Source organism: Schistocerca gregaria, chromosome 2, assembly GCF_023897955.1.
Source record: "Schistocerca gregaria isolate iqSchGreg1 chromosome 2, iqSchGreg1.2, whole genome shotgun sequence".
NCBI lineage: Eukaryota > Metazoa > Arthropoda > Insecta > Orthoptera > Acrididae > Schistocerca > Schistocerca gregaria.
Window position 1 is genome coordinate 840390334 of NC_064921.1, and position 12216 is coordinate 840402549.

Sequence of the window (12216 nt, forward strand, 5' to 3'; positions counted from 1 at the left end):
TGCGGAGACATGGCTTGCCACAGCCTGGGGGATGTTTCCACATCCAGATGTTTCCAGCATTCTCGAAACATCCCCCAGGCTGTGGCTAAGCCATGTCTCCACATCCAGATGTTTCCAGCATTCTGGAAACATCCCTCAGGCTCCGCAATATCATTTCATTCAGGAGTGCTAGTTCTGCAAGGTTCGCAGGAGAGCTTCTGTAATGTTTGGAAGGTAGGAGACGAGGTACTGGCGGAATTAAAGCTGTGAGGACGGGGCGTGAGTCGTGCTTGGGTAGCTCCGTTGGTAGAGCATTTGCCCGCGAAAGGCAAAGGTCCCGAGTTCGAGACTCGGTCCGGCACACAGTTTTAGTCGGCCATGAAGTTTTATACAGAAACAGCTGCAGTGTTGTTGGCTGAGGTGAGCAGCTGTCTCTAAAATAAAGAAAGGCATTTTTGTAGCCATCAGCTGTACACATTCACTTTTATTCATCACCGGTTTCCGCTTTTACAATGCTCAGGGAAAATAGGAATATTAAGATACACGTTGTAACACCTATTTTGTATCTGTATCGATATTCTGCGTCAATTTGTAGTGTTGCTTATATAGAGTGTTGAATCTGTCACGGATATTCTTTGACTATATATACATATTTCAATTATGTGAACATTTGAACGACATTGTTTAATCTGTGCTTGTGGATTCAAATAACTACTGGAAAGTTGTTATACAATGTACTGTAAATGACTTGGTCCATATTTAGGAAACACAGCGTTGCATGTAAAAGATGTGGGCCAGCCTCGCAGCTACGGAAGTAAAATGGCGGAGAGGGAAAGGTGTGATTGGCGCACAAGTGGCGACTCGTCCTTCGTGATGGGTAAGGAGTCTCGGTTGAGGAGTTTTGTAGTTAACATTTCGCTAGCAGTAGCGGACCATTGTCGTTAATATTTTTGGCGTTTTGAGGGCACAAGAGGTTAAGAGCAGCATTTATGGGCCTCGGTCGCTGTATATGGTGATAATATTATGCTTTTTGGCACTATAAAAATATAATTCGAACGCCAAGAAGATCAGTAATGTGGTGAGGTCATCAGTACTGCCATGACTGCATCACCGCAAGGTTAACAGCTACTGCAAATTACGCCACCAGTGCGATCAACCTTCCACTATTTTTTTTTTTTTTTTTTTTTTACATTTGGCTCTCTATAAAGTAACAGGTATGTGTGAAATTTGGTTGAATTTAATAATAATCGTGGTGTTACTAGTAACTATGACTTACAACCGTTCTTATGACAAATCACAAACCTGGACAGGAATCCTGTCCTAATGAAGTTAATTCCCAGTGTCCTAATTTCTTATGGAAAGACTTATTCGGCAGCTGTAATAATAGTTATGATTGCCTTCTATTGTGTAGAGCTATAGTGTTTAAAATTCAGTTTCATAGATTGAAAAATACTCCACTTCCGGTGCATTTTAAAATCAATCTGCAGTAATTTTCTTCAATAATTCGCCTTACCTTAAAAGCCTGCTAGTGATAGTAAAGTTAATCTGAAATTAAAAAGACTATTAATTGCTGCATTTATGCACTTTCATCAGAACTATGAAGCTTATCAGTGTTCATTTTGTTGAAGCGTTTGAACTTGAATTTAATGTTGTGTTGACATTTGCAAAGCCAACTACATTTTGAGCAGGTTATAAGACTGCTTATCAAACCACATTTGTTATTTAAAGAGTTATAGTTTGTTGTGCTTTACTTAATTAATAATTTTTGATAAGAGTACTTACCATTTCTCATACATACTGGTGTAATTTTGTTATTGAGCATGGTTGTTCAAACCATGGAAGTTTATGGGCCCTCATGCACTAGGCTAGTTAGTTAAGGAAGCAATGCAAAGACTCCTTCAGAGCCAGTGTAATTAGATTTGCATTGTGTTTCTTTGCTTCAAACCGAGTTTAAGAAAGAAATATTAATTGTGTTAGCTGTTCTAATGACAGATAGTTAATGCACAGGCACAGAGACATTGTACTAACGAATGAGGATATAGATTATGACAATTAACAGACTCCTTGATTTAAATCATAATCATTTCATGCTTTTCCATGTTTAGTTCAAATGGCTCTAAGCACTATCGGACATATCATCTGGGGTCATTAGTTCCCCAGACTCAGAACTACTTAAACATAACTAACCTAACGACAACGCATACGTCCATGCCCGAGGCAGGATTCGAACCTGCGACTGTAGCAGCCGCTCAGTTCCGTACTGAAGCACCTACAACCGCTTGGTCACAGCGGCCGGTTCCCTGTTTAGTACTGCTACTAGTTTCATGTGATTGGTTCTATAAACTGCTGCATCTACTTCATTGAAGGTATGTGTTGTTGAGAGGGACGTGCTACTGTTTCCTATCTCATTGTTTGTCTGACTTACTAGTTTGTAGCACATTTATCTGCAAGGTTAGGTTACTATGTTATAGTGTGAACACATATAAGCAAAGAGTTTAGTGTGTGTGTCAAGGAATGTTGGGTTTGCCTTAGCACTGCCCTCTGCTTTTTTATATTGCTTGACACAAGACTGCATGATTAGTATTGCGACCGATATGAATATGTAATGCTACAACTCGTTTTTGTACTTGGAGAACGTCTGTTCCATGTTTCGGAAACCAATACTTGTTTCATTTTCATTTTTGTGTTTCCATTAGGTTATATCATGATCAGAAATATCTCAAAAATTCCTTGCAGACATATAAAGTTAGCATCGCCTGTCATTTAAGACGGCCAGTGGTGCCGTTAAACTTGGAATCCCGTGACAGGACATTTATTGTTTTCGATCATAAAATGCAATAAGTATCTAGTGAAAAACTAGTGTGGTTCGAGCAGTGAATGTCCAGTGGCGCTATTGTGCAATCAAGTCCAGTAGTATACTCAATAGTAGACATTGCATACAAAAGTAAATTGTAATATACACTCAGAATGGACGAAGGTGTGAAAGTAGTATCTACATTGGGTGAACGAAAAGAAATAATGCAAGGCGCATGGGAAATACTGCCGGCAGATGTAGTAGTTCACGCGAGCAGATAACAAATGGCGCTAGTGAGAGGTAGCTAGCCTACACAGCTAGGCCATGAACACGTAGATGAACAGATCGAGATGTTGAGACCATCCCAAATCAAACAATAAGAAATAGAGGACGCAAACCATGAGGGCGATTTAGACGACAGCGGTTATGTAACAAATTAGTTTACATGTCTGATTCGCCACAAATAAAAAAGAACTGAAAGAAGCATATGAGGTAGAGACAGAGCACGAAAATTCTGTATAACAAGAAAGCAGACAACTGTTGAGTGTGATTATAATCACTGAATAATGAAACAGAAAAGCGGTCATGCTGAAAAGCGACGCAGCATGTATGATAGTTTTGCGCTCCGCTAGCGGGCCCGGCGTCAGCAAAACTTACAAGCTATGAGAGAGCAACGACCGGTGCAAATGTTCCAGCTGTTCCAGGAGAATCCCCGGTGCGTCTGACAAACCGGTTTCAGGCACTGTCTGTGGCTGAGCCAGATGCAGCTGCCTGCCCTGTTTCAGAGGATCATTCTCAGCCTTCAAGGTCCGGGCAATCGCAGAGGGTGGGCTTACTGGTAGTTGGGAGCTCCAATCTTAGGCGCGTAATGGGGCCCCTTAGGGATACGGCGGCTAAGGAGGGGAAGAAATCCGGGAGGAGTCATTCCTGATGTGGAAAGGGTCCTTCCGGATGCCATGAAGAGCACAGGGTGCAGCCAGCTGCAGGTGGTGGCACATGTCGGAACTAATGACGTGTGTCGCTTTGGATCTGAGGAAATTCTCTCTGGATTCCAGCGGATATCTGATTTGGTGAAGGCTGCCGGTCTTGCTTACGAGATGAAGCCAGAGCTCACCATCTGCAGCATCGTTGACAGAACCGACTGCGGACCTTTGGTGCAGAGCCGGGTGAAGGGTCTGAATCAGAGGCTCAGACGGTTTTGCGACCGTAGTGGCTGCAGATTCCTTGACTTGCGCCATAGGGTGGTGGGGTTTCGGGTCCCGCTGAATAGGTCAGGAGTTCACTACACTCAGCTGGCGGCTACACGGGTAGCGGAGGCTGTGTGGCGTGGACTGGGCGGTTTTTTAGGTTAGAAGGCCTTGGGAAAGTATGGGGTGGGCTGCAATGTCAAAGGATGCATGGCAATTACAGGACGTGCTTGGATCAAGGAACAGTCGGAATTATAGTTGTAAATTGTTGCAGTTGCGCTGGAAAAGTCTCTGAGCTTCAAGAGCTAATAGAAAGCACAGAAGCTGATATCGTTATAGGTACAGAAAGCTGGCTAAAGCCTGAAATAAGTTCTGCAGAAATTTTTACGAAGTCGCAGACGGTGTTCAGGAAAGATAGATTAGGCAGAATTGGTGGTGGAGTATTTGTGTCTGTCAGCAGTGGTTTATCTTGTAGTGAAGTCGAAGTAGATACTCCGTGCGAATTGGTATGTGTGAAGGTTATACTTAACAGCCGAATTAAGTTAATAATTGGCTCCTTCTACCGACCCCCAGACTCCGATGATACAGTTGCGGAACAGTTCAGAGTAAGTTTGAGTCTCGTAACAAATAAATACCCCACTCATACGGTTATAGTTGGTGGGGACTTCAACCTACCCTCAGTATGTTGGCAAAAATACTTGTTCAAAACCGGTGGTAGGCAGAAAACGTCTTCCGAGATTGTCCTAAACGCTTTCCCCGAAAATTATTTCGAGCAGTTAGTCCACGAACCCACGCGAATTGTAAAGGGTAGCGAAAAGACACTTGACCTCTTAGCCACAAACAATCCAGAGCTGATAGAGAGCATCATGACTGATACAGGGATTAGTGATCACAAGGTCGTTCTAGCTAGGCTCAATACCATTTCTTCCAAATCCATCAGAAACAAACGCAAAATAATTTTATTTAAAAGTGTCACTAGAAGCCTTCCTAAAAGACAATTTCCATTCCTTCCGAACTGACTATGCGAATGTAGACAAGATGTGGCTCAAATTCAAAGATATAGTAGCAACAGCAATTGAGATATTCATACCTCATAAATTGGTAAGAGATGGAACGGATCCCCCGTGGTACACAAAAAAGGTCCGAACGCTGTTGTAGAGGCAACGGAAAAAGCATGCGAAGTTCAGAAGAACGCGAAATCCCGAAGATGGGCTAAAATTTACAGACGTGCGAAATTTGGCACGGACTTCGATGCGAGATGCCTTTAATAGGTTCCACAACGAAACATTGTCTCGAAATTTGGTAGAAAATCCGAAGAAATTCTGGTCGTATGTAAAGTACACAAGCGGCAAGACGCAGTCAATACCTTCGCTGCGCAGTGCCGATGGTACTGTTACCGACGACTATGCCGCTAAAGCGTAGTTATTGAATGCAGTTTTCCGAAGTTTCTTCACCAGGGAAGACGAATGGAATATTCCAGAATTTGAAACACGAACATCTGCTAGCATGAGTTTCTTAGAAGTGGATACCTTAGGGGTTGCGAAGCAACTCAAATCGCTTGATACGGGCAAGTCTTCACGTCCAGATTGTATACCGATTAGGTTCCTTTCAGATTACGCTGATACTATAGCTCCCTACTTAGCACTCATAAACAACCGCTCGCTCACCGATAGATCTGTACCTACAGATTGGAAAATTGCGCAGGTCGCACCAGTGTTCAAGAAGGGTAGTAGGAGTAATCCATTTAACTACAGACCTATGTCACTGACGCGGTTGGCAGTAGGGTTTTGGAGCATATACTGTATTCAAACATTATGAATCACCTCGAAGGGAACGATCTATTGACACGTAATCAGCATGGCTTCAGAAAACATCGCTCTTGTGCAACGCAGCTAGCCCTTTATTCGCACAAAGTAATGGCCGCTATCGACAGGGGATCTCAAGTTGATTCCGTATTTCTAGATTTCCGGAAAGCTTTTGACACCGTTCCTCACAAGCGACCTCTAATCAAGCTGCGGAGCTATGGGGTATCGTCTCAGTTGTGCGACTGGATTCGTGATTTCCTGTCAGGAAGGTCGCAGTTCGTAGTAATAGACGGCAAATCATCGAGTAAAACTGAAGTGATATCAGGTGTTGCCCAGGGAAGCGTCCTGGGACCTCTGCTGTTCCTGATCTATATAAATGACCTGGGTGACAATCTGAGCAGTTCTCTTAGACTGTTCGCAGATGATGCTGTAATTTACCGTCTAGTAAGGTCATCCGAAGACCAGTATCAGTTGCAAAGCGTTTTAGAAAAGATTGCTGTATGGTGTGTCAGGTGGCAGTTGACGCTAAATAACGAAAAGTGTGAGATGATCCACATGAGTTCCAAAAGAAATCCGTTGGAATTCGATTACTCGATAAATAGTACAGTTCTCAAGGCTGTCAATTCAACTAAGTACCTGGATGTCAAAATTACGAACAACTTCAGTTGGAAGGACCACATGGATAATATTGTCGGGAAGGCGAGCCAAAGGTTGCGTTTCATTGGCAGGACACTTAGAAGATGCAACAAGTCCACTAAAGAAACAGCTTACACTACACTCGTTCGTCCTCTGTTAGAATATTGCTGCTCGGTATGGGATCCTTACCAGGTGGGATTGACGGAGGACATCGAAAGGGTGCAAAAAAGGGCAGCTCGTTTTGTATTATCACGTTATAGGGGAGAGAGTGTGGCAGATATGATACACGAGTTGGGATGGAAGTCATTACAGCATAGACGTTTTTCGTCGCGGTGAGACCTTTTTACGAAATTTCAGTCACCAACTTTCTCTTCGAAATGCGAAAATATTTTGTTGAGCCCAACTTACATAGGTAGGAATGATCATCAAAATAAAATAAGAGAAATCAGACCTCGAACAGAAAGGTTTAGGTGTTCGTTTTTTCCGCTCGCTGTTCGGGAGTGGAATAGTAGAGAGATAGTATGATTGTGGTTCGATGAACCCTCTGCCAAGCACTTAAATGTGAATTGCAGAGTAGTCATGTAGATGTAGATAACAGAATGTAAACGTCACAGTAGATAGACGAAAATGTGTTTTCAGAGGAGACAAAATGACATGTGTAGATGAGTGATCTGTACGGGGGCCTCACACAATGCAAATGGGAGAATTTTGAGAAAGCATATACGACCAATTGAAGGTAGGAGAGATAATAAGGTGACGTGGCCAGAAAATGTGGAGGAGGAAGAAATAAAAAGCGCCATGCAATGTTCGTGGGCAGGCAATAAAAAGGTCGTTATGGATATAAGGATGTTGGAGGACGAAATGCTCAGCATTAATGAAGAAATAACCTGTATTAACTATTCGCCAACAGCATTAACTGCTACCGAAAGGCACGAATTTGAAGATAATGAAAATATAGACTATTGTCTGACAGCTCTGGAAGACCATGTAGACTATATACCGTATGAAATAACTGTGCACGTTATTAGAGATGACGAGGATGATAGCTCAATAAAAGAAAACTGCGAGCCTCAATTAAGGTCTGACGAGAAATCAGGAAACAAATTTCGTGCTTGTCTTAGAAAAGCTTTCATCTTAGATCCAGAAAGCGAAACAGAATGGTCGGTTTCGGACGACTGCTCGGATGACGAAAATTTCGGTATATCTGAAACCAATAAACGGGCAACTTACAACTATGTTGTACAAACCAATGACGATGTTTCGAAACAAAAGCCTGACGTTATTACTGAACACAGAAAGAAAGAAAGAACCACTAATGACACGGTACCACTTCAATGAAGAGTTCAAGTAATTACAATCTTCGAACTCCATAAACAGAAGAAGCCACCTCATATAGTGATTTGCAGGACAAGGAAATGTCTTGGGATGACATTCTGGTCAACCAAGATCTATTGGGGGACAAACAAAAGAGTGACAATAATTTAACCATCATACAGACAGTAATCACGGTTGATATTTATAATGACAGAACAAAAGTAGTTCAGGGTACTGGCTCTCAGATAAGCCCCATTTCTCGATCATTTTTCGAATACATCTGTGATAAACCTGAACTGATCATGATGTCGGTTAGTGGCGTAAGGATCTTTGGCACCACATGTAAATCTAGTAAGCCAATAAAGAACCTAGTATTGGCTCGGTTCAGTATTAAAGGCCAGGGGTTTGATCACGATTCCTTGGTAGTACCAGATTCAAACACTGAAATAACCATAGGCATAGATTGGTTGCAAACGAAAAAGTAACAATCGATTGTAGTCAGGAAATGATTAAGATTATCCATGAATCCAAAATTTTGGAAGTGAAATTTGAAGAGAATGAGAGCTTGTCAGTTAAGTGAGTTGAATCTTTGATAATAGAAATAGGTCAAGAAAATGATGGTTAGACAAATGTTTACGATATGTACTACGTTAAGGGGGTGATAAATGACGATGACAGGCAGGGGCACAAGGAAATTGTGGTAAACTTAAGAGGCATAACCTTAGACCACAAAGCGGGGTTGATTAATAGCTTAGAAAGGAACAGTGGAGCATTGTCGGATAAACCTGGACTGTTTCGAAAATTTTAATACTATATTGAAACTTTGGATCATGTTCCGGTACTTGTGGAGCCGTATTGGATACCTTTATCTAAGAAACAGGCCCTACAGAATGAAATAGATAAGATGATAGAGTGGGGAGTGATAGAACGCAGCAGCAGCGAATATAACACTCCACTGATTAGTTTATCCAAGAAGGCTAGGTGAGAATGTGTGGTCGTTGATGCATAGACTCTAAACAAAACTGAAAAAAGAGAGGTAGATAAGCCTGAAAATCTGGACGAAATGATGCAAAAGTTTAATAATGTGAGATATTTAACCAGCCTCGGCTTGACCCCTGGCTATCGTCAAATCCCGTTAAGTCCAGAATGCCGTAAATATACAGCATTTCTGTTAGCTAGGAAATGTTATCAGTGGAAAGTAGTTCAATTAGGACTGAATAACTCTGTGAGGGTGTTTATTAAAGCTCTGGACTTTTTATTAGGACGGCAGTTAAATTCCACTTTAAAAATTGACGTAGATGATTTATTGATCGCCACTGAAAACTGGAAAGAATATTGAACACTGGTAACTGTTGCAGAAGGTTTTAGCTGCTCTTCAGGCAGGAGGCATGATCTTAAAATGAAAGAAGTGTGAATCTGTAAAACCAGAAATTAAATTCTTGGGCCCTCTAATTATTACTACCGGGATTAGTAAGGATCTGCAAAAGCTAAGTGCCATGGTAAAACGCTCTCCACCAAAAAATGGAAAACAATTGACAGCCTTTTTAGGTTTGATTGGATTTGGCAGAAAATTGGTTAAGGGGCAAGCCTTCAATAGTTCACACTTGAACAACCTCCTTACAAAGAATAGTGGTTTTGTTTGTCAGATGAGTGTCAGCAGGAATTCTAATCTTTAAAGAAGGAACTTTCATATAATAATGTTTTACATCACCCAACGCTGTTAGAACCTTTCCATACGAATACTTACAGTAGGGCCTATGGGATTGGTATTGAAATTTTCCAAGCAGTAAATAACAAAGGAGATTTTGAACGTAGAACTATACCTTTTCCCAGCAGGACATTGACGAAATACTAAAAGAACTATACGATATCAGAGAAGGAGGCCTTGGCGATAATATGTGGCTTAAAGAAATTTAGCAATTATTTCTGGGGTCATAAGATCGTCATGCACACTGATCACAAGGCTTTAAGATTCTTTACAGATTGTCACCTTCTAAATGACAGGCTAACACAATGGGCTTTATACCTTCAACAATTTAATTTCGAAATCTGCTATGTAAAAGGTACAAAAACTTATGTAGCAGATGCGTTGTCTCGATTACCAAATGGTGTTGATGAGGTACCTAATGAATGCAACGAAGATGGAAATTTCCAGATGAATTACATGAAGGAAGTTTCTGGCAAAAAGAAAATTGTACAGATTTGAAAAAAAGAGAACGTGACATACCACCAAAATGAGGATCCAACTTCAAAATCTGTGAAAATAAATTTCGATAGTATGCAATACCCTCTGATTAAGAAATATTATGAAGTTTTTAAAGGTAACTTATATAGGAGGAAAGACTTGGTTACTGAAGAATGGATGGTGTTTTGGACTACCAAATTTGATACAGATGTCATAGATTATGTACACCTACTGTTGGGCCAAAGTAGTGTCTAGATAAACTGGCTACTGTAACAGTGATTGCCAATAGTGCGGTCAGAAAGGTAACTGAACGTATTAGGTCTTGTGACAACTGCCAGAGAGCTAAGGTGACCAATAGAATTAATCAAGGCCCAATGTAGAGCTCATATGTGCTGATATCATGGATTTATTATCCATGGATCTGTATGCCCCTCTTCCCAAACCTTCTGGTAATTGCACATATATTTTAGTGACTTTGGAGGTATTTTCTAAATTTATAACATTTTGTCCCATGAAAATGTGGGACAGCGAAGTCAGTATTCAATAGTATGACTGAGTATTTTAGAACGATTGGAAAACACAAAGCAGTAATGTCTCATAATGGCCCCCAACTCAATTTCAAAATCTGGAAAGATGGCATGGAGCAGAACTGTACACGGTATATGAGGGAAATGGGAAGGTTCGGTAGGACTTAATGCCACCATAACCATCAAGTATGGTATAGATTTGTATCTGAATTTGAGAGTGTAATGAATACCTTGCCTCGTGTATATACTGCATTCACACCTAAGGAAATCCTATTCAATAATAAGAGTGAACGTTTAATTGAAGAAAAACTAGAGTTACCACAGTGTATAGATTTACCATTAGCCCAGAAGAAAGAGTTGGTAAAAGAAAAAACAAAGAAGAAAGCAGAAGAGAGATCTAAAAGGCACAATAGGTACCTGAAGTTTGCCAGGTTCAAGAACAGAGACTATGTTGTTCTGAAGACCCATGAAAAATCAAATGAACTTAACCATTAAATTTCAAAATTTAAGTATACATATAATGGGCCACTGATAATACAAAATATACCTCACAACAGTGCTTACTATTTAATATGTCGAAAGTCCAATTTACCACTTGGTGTCTGTAACATAATGAATTTAATATTGCATTTCCCTAGGAAAGAGTAAATGAAGTATATCAGGAATGATACAGGAATAAAACTATATGTTATACTGTAAAAGAAATATACTTAGTCTTATACAGTTACTGTACTGAATTTAACTAAAATTTATGTGTTTATATATATGTTGGTACCTATAACTGATACTTTCTCGTAAGTTTCAGATTCTAAAAAAAAGTTGTAAAATATATGAAACTCTTTATTGAAATAGGTAAAGGCAAAATGTTGGCAGGTTAAAAAAATGAGGACTACCTTGAATACAGAGTGAGCACCATATAAGACGTGCCAAAGTGGGGTAAGGAAATAGGTGTCAGAAATGAACTGCCATGAAACCCAAAGTGGGCAGTGAAATGTCTAATGTATAGTGTATATTCAGTATTGAAATGTTTGCAAACACGGACTGTCAGATGCTATAGCAGGTAGCAAAGTTATTTGGTTATTATTTTGGTTAGTGTTGTAATCGTTTTGCTATGGTTTTAAAAAATGGACTGTCTGTTTCAAATAAGGGCAGCGAGCAAAGAATAATAGGTTCAGTTTAAATGTGTTTATATATTTACGTGTACAGTGTTGAAATTTTTTGTGATAATGTTAGGTGTGTACGTGTATATGTGTACCTACATATTTAGAACGCTTACAACATGCTAGTTAATATTCTTGGCAATACAAAAACTTTGGTTACTACTCAACATATGATTTGACACAGTGAGCGTCTATTATGGCAGGTGTACAGAATTGAATATTGTCTTGTTTTAGTAATGATGTGCATAAGGTAATTAGTATTTTAGTGTGTGTTCTGATGTATTTTTTTCATCCCTGACCCTGGTTAGATTGAATATTTTTCTGACTGCTCAACACCGTTTAAAAGTTATCGAAGTTTCATTGATATATCCCTAACATGAAAGAACAATGAACCATGGGGCATATCTAACTCCTAATTTCGACCTATTTTGTTTCTGTATCGATATTTCTAAGTAAATTTGTATTGTTGCTTAGGCAGAGTGTTATAGCTATCATGCAAATTCCATGACTACATATACATATTTCAATTATATGCACTTTTGAACGATGTTGATTAAACTGTGCTTATGGATTTAAGTTGGAAGAGCATTTGAACGGAGTGGATAGTGTAGACTGTCAATGGCAAGGAA